Here is a 6,000-nt window from a genome sequence, read left to right as displayed (position 1 = left end):
CTGTGCGCTTGGTTTTATTATCAGACTGCTCTTATCTTCTAACATTCAACCCAAATCTAAAGGTAAAGATAAAGTGTGCTGTTGAGTCAGTGTCGATTCCTGGCAACCACAGAGCCCTGTGGTTGTCTTTGGTAAAATACGGGAGGGGTTGACCAATGCCATCGCCCACGCAGTATGAAATGATGCCTTTCAGCATCTTTCCTATATCGCTGCTGCCCGATATAGAAAACCTACCAGCAGGGATTCGAACCGGCAACCTCTGGCTTGCTAATCAAGTCATTTCCCAGTTGCTCCATTAGGTAGCTGCTCTTATCTTCTAACATTCAACCCAAATCTACCCTCCTGTAATATAATCCCATTTTAGATCTAGCCTCCTCTTCTTCTAGTCTTTGCCATCTTGCATGGGATGAGCCCTTCAGGTATCTGAAGGGTGCTATCACATCCCAAGCCACATAATAGTACAGTCGGGGAAATGACATGACTAGCAAGCCAGAAGTTGCCGGTTCGAATCCCTGCTGGCATGTTTCCCAGACTATGGGAAACATCTGTATTGGGCAGCAGTGATATAGGAAGATGCTGAAAGGCATAATCTCCTACTGCGTGAGAGGAAGCAATGGTAGATCCCTCCTGTATTCTACCAAAGACAACCACAGGGCTCTGTGGTCTCCAGGAGTTGAAACCGACTCAATGGCACACTTTACCTTTACCACATCTCTCCTCAATCTTCTCTTTCTAAGCTGAACACACCCAGCCCCATCCATCTTTCCTCAGAGGGCTTGTTTTCCAGACCCCCGACCACCTTTGTCACCCTTTTCTGACCCCCTTGTCAGTTATCTCCTTCTTAAACTGCAGTGCCCAGAACTGGACACAATATTCCAGATGAAGTCTAACTAACCGTATGGAATAATTTGGGACTATTCCTTTTCCAAACTGGGAAACTATGTTTCCATCCATGCAGCCTAAAATCATGTTAGCCTTTTTTGCAGCTGCATCACATGAGTATCACTCATGTTCAGCTTATGATCCACAAGTTTTCAGGTCCTTTCCACATGTGCAACACCTAGCCAAGCAAACATTACTATTCCTTTACCCCCTTCTGAAGGAACCCAAAGGGGTAAAAGCACAGCTAATAGCACTGTTGTTGAATAAGGTATTAATTATTTCTGACATGTTCTTATGGGTTTTACCCTATATTTTCCCCTCTTTCTTAGGCATTCAGAATTTCCCCTGGATTAATTTTCCCGTATCCTGCCATGAATGTTAAGGTAAGCATACCAGATATATTCTATGCTCATTTTGCAAATCTGGACATCCCCTGGGGTGTATGCAAGTGTGTGAAATCAATTAAGAATTTGTGACTTGGGGATGATAGGGGAAGCTGATGAGGGAGTTTTTGTGAGTCAGGAGGGTGAAGCAATTAATTTGATGCTTGAACTTGGCCAATGGAGCATAATCAGGTCAGCTCTTACAGGAAACCTGAGTAATTTGTACATGGACCAGCTGCTGTGGGAGTCCAGATAGTCTGTATGCAGACCAAAGCAATAAAAATATGTATACTAGTTAAGTCTAAAAATGTGCATAGAGAACAGCAGTGACTGCTGCCAGCAATAATTCTTTGGAAATTCAGCTAAATGTTAGGTCCCTTCTTTTTATTCAAGGGTTCCTCTGAAGGCAGTCTCTTCTGACTCTGCTAGTCATAGGGATGGATACCATATTTACCCAAATAGAAGGCGACTCATTGTAAAATGATGCCTTCCAAGACAGAGACTAAATACAATTTATACCAAAAGAAAGAGGAATCTGAATCTAAGATGACCCCCCCTCCCCACAATATTTATTAGGAAAGAACTGGGTGGAAACCTCATCTTAGATTTGGGTAAATATGGAAGATCGCTCTGTTGTTGTTCCATCCCAAACTTTTCCTGATTTTCTTTGATTTCAATTCCACTCTCTTCCATTAAAAACCCATGGAAATTTTGTCATTACTTCTCGTTGCTGCTTTGACTTATAGTAGTACTGTAATTCACAAGATTCTACTGTTTTGTTTGATCCAATATAAGGAGATAGACACTGTCTACACCAGGGATTCTCAACGTTGGGTCCTCAGATGTTATTGGACTTCAACTCCCTTAATCCCCAGCTCCAGTGGCCTTTGGTTGGGGATTATGGGAGTTGAAGTTCAATAACATCTGGGGACCCAACATTGAGAATCCCTGGTCTACACTATGTCCTTATCCAATATAAGAAGATAGTCAATGCCACTGAGGAAGACCTGGGGTGGGGGGGTTTGAAACCTGTCTGGCTTTCTATGACTCTTGAGATTGTCTCCTTTTGGAAGTTTACATCAGTTTGGTTGGGTTTTTACAGATGTTGGCAGCATTCTTGGGATTTGCTTTATTCTGCTTGTCTGGGATATAAACTCCTATGGAAGATCATTATTCTTGTATTGTTTTGAACTGGGCCAATGTTTTGTCAAAATCTATTATACATTCCTATATCTTAGTGCAATTTTTTTGAACTGTCAATATTTTTTAATTCTTTATCAGTCTTTGTTAGCATTATTATTTCTTAGACATTATTGTTTTGGATTCTTGGTTGGTGGTGGGTGTCACTTGTGAATCCAATATATGCGTTCCCCCCTTCTAGTTTATTTTCAAAAAACTATGCTACGTCAGGGCTGTCAAAAGGCAGCCTTAACACTGGAGAGAACCGGTGGTCATGCAACCAGTGTTACTGCAGTTTCTCCCATTGTAGAAAAGGGTAGAAATGGTAATGCTGACTGCACAACTGCGGTTCTCTCCAGCATTGGGGCTGCCTTCTGGCTCTATTAGTAGCATACCAGCTCCATTAGTGTGCATCATGTCAGGCAATATGTATATATTTTGGGGTACATTTTAACATCCCCCCATGTCTTTTCACGTATTTTGTACCCAAATAGGTGATAATAGGTTGCAAAGTACATCTTTGAAGATGTGTTTTTATTCAAATATGCAGAATGCCTAGAATTCATAGCTATCCAATATCTGTTAGAATCCAGGCTGCTGGGGAGTGGGAGATGTGTGAAACTTCTATCTGTGTTCTATCACAGATTTTGGAAAGAGGGATTATGCTAATACTGTTTATTCTTCCTCCCAGTCAGGTGTGCAGGCCTAAATGTAGGTCAGTTTCTTAGAGCAAGCACACAGGCTGGTCGGCAGCAGGAAGGCAACACAATGGGAGAATCTAGGAGCTTACCTGAGCAACATCTTGCTAGACTCTATGGCTGCCTTCAGACGTAACGCAGAACCACGCCCCCTCCCCTTGCAGTCCCATATGCATTCAGATGAAATGAAGGACAGCCCCAGCAGCCAATAGCAGCTGGAGCAAGGGAGGAGCCTCCTCCCTCAGGAGGGGGAAACAGCGGTGCCAGCGTTTGGACATAACTCTGGCACCGCCAAACTGCAGGTCCAGATGGCGGACCATACATGCATGCAGTGTTAGTCAGGGTATCAACCATTGAGAATCTAGAGCCTCTGCTGTCAGGGTGTTCATGCATTTTGTGGCAAGTGGTGAACTGAACCAACCTGGGCCAATTTGTTCTAATTTACAGTCATTCAGAAAGGAGTTTCAACCTCACAGCCACCATGACCCCCGGGGAGAAGAGCTGTTCTTGTGACAGCGAGCATGAATTGCCCTCTTTGCTAAGCAGAGTCCACCCTGGTTTGCATTTGAATGGGTGACTACACCTGAGCCGTGCTCCCTCTAGCAGGGAGTCTCAGATACTGTTGACTACAACTCCCATAATCCCCAGCCAAAGGCCATTGCAGCTAAGGATGCTAAGAGTTGTTGTGAACAACATCTGAATCCCCGTTAGAGGGAACAGTGCACGTGAGCACTGTCTGCTGTGAGATATTCTTCTTAGGAGGTGGGGCCATTGCTTAGTGGAAGAGCATCTGCATGCCTGTAGCTTCCAGCGGCATCTGATGGGCCACTGTGTGAAACAGGATGCTGGGATAGATGGGCCTTGGGCCTGATCCAGCAGGGCTGTTCTTATGCAGAAAGTCCCAGGCAGTGTGGACAATACTGAGGTAGATGAACCCACAGTCTGACTCAGTGAGGCAGCTTCCTATGTTCCTATGACCAGGTGGCAAAAGATGACAAAAACGTTGAGCAGCATGGGATTCGGGGACGGGGTGGCTCTGGGAAACCGTCCCCAAATCCTCTTTCAAGCCCAAAATTTCACAACCAAGCTTTCAGCATAGCCCTTACAAATCTGATTTTGCAAGTAAAATATTGCCTTTTCTCATGGTTGCAATGTGGCTGATGATTTTAAAAGGGATCATTATTCTCTTCTACACCACAGTTGTAGGGTCTCTTGTTTTGCTGCACATCATTTATTCACAGGCCTCTTTTGCAAATTGCTGCCCACAATCACCTGCCTTTCATGGAATCTAGGTGTGGGCTAATTCGTCTCTATTCTTACATTCCATTGATTAATGAGCAGCCCGTAGGGAATCATTGTCTTTTCTTGGCCTCATTAAAACTAGGCGTAGTAAAATGATATGAAGGCTTAGCTTACTTGCTTTTCTCTCTCTCTTTCCCCAACCCACTTACCTGAAAGCAATTGCTTGCTTGCTTAATCTCTCTCTCTCTCTCGTTTTTGTTTTTATTTGAATCAATCTTAAATGAGAAAAAATGGCACTTCTTTTAAAGGTCCACAGATGTGCAGCATCTGGATCCATTCCTCACAGCAGCCATGTCTGAATTAAAACCCAACCCCGTTCTATAAAGAAGGCTGGTGGGAAGGGGGTTTGATAATATTTATATACCGCCTGATATATACATCTCCTTGGCATCTCCAGATAGGGTTAAGGGGGGAAACCAATGAGATCAAACATGTATATACTGCTTTTCAACAAACGTTCCCAAAGACGTTTGCAGAGATATAAATAAATAAATAAATAAATAGCCGTGGAGAAGCCGCTGCTGGTCAGTGTAGAAAATGCAGAGCTAGTTGAACCAATGGTTTGACTCAGTATGAGGCAGCATCCTGTGTTCCTATGGGTGGGTGGTCGGGCGGGAGAATTATTCAGCATATTAGGCATGCCAAAAGTCTTTCTCATTCCTGAGTGCATTGGCCAGCATTTCTTTTAGAAAACCATATCCCACCTATTTTCACCAGTAGCATCCCAAGCTACTGGTGAAAATAGGTGGGGTATCGTTTTCTAACTGAACCAAAGAGACACCTTTTAAAAGTGGTGATTCTCTTTATTTAGCAGGGGGAGAGCATCTGGCCTCATCCACCCCCAACACGACATCCCTCCAGTGGCTGTTGCTGGTATATATCTTATGTTTCTTATTTAGATTGTGAGCTCTTTGGGGATAGGGAACCATTTTGTTTATTTATTTCTATGTAAACCATTTGGGGAACTTTGGTTGAAAAGTTGTACTAAATATTCATTGTATTTGTATTTGTATATTATATTGAATATATAGATCAAGATGTATGGGCTATCAAATCCTACAGAGAATCTCGATTTACAAACAGAAATACTTTCCTTCCCACGTGTGCACACACAGAATTCTGAAATGCTATCCCTGGGGAAGAGAAACTGGATGATACTTCTGATCCAGACAAGCAGTTTCTAGGGCTGAGTCAAAATATCTCGCCCTATTTTGTTGCTTCATTTGCAGGTGGAGAAATGGGAGAGCATTTGATTATTTTGAGGGAAGCTGGGCAATTTTTGATGTTGCTACCCCGAGACTTTGGAATGCGCTCCCTGCTGAAATAAGAGCCTCCCCATCTCCGACAACTTTTGAAAAGCCTTGAAAGATGTGTTTATTCACTCGAGCTTTTAAACTAGAGTTGTGGTTTTAAATTGTTTTAATGTTTTAAATTTTTGTTCTAATCTGTTTCACGTCATTGTAAACCACCCGGAAAGGTAGATTTGTAGCAGTGTACAAATATAATAAATACAGTAAGTAAGTAAGGGGTGCAGGGAGGCTCAATCTTTTCCCCAG

This window comes from Hemicordylus capensis, chromosome 3 (assembly GCF_027244095.1).
Source record: "Hemicordylus capensis ecotype Gifberg chromosome 3, rHemCap1.1.pri, whole genome shotgun sequence".
In the NCBI taxonomy this organism is placed as follows: Eukaryota; Metazoa; Chordata; class Lepidosauria; order Squamata; family Cordylidae; genus Hemicordylus; species Hemicordylus capensis.
This window is presented reverse-complemented; position numbering follows the sequence as displayed.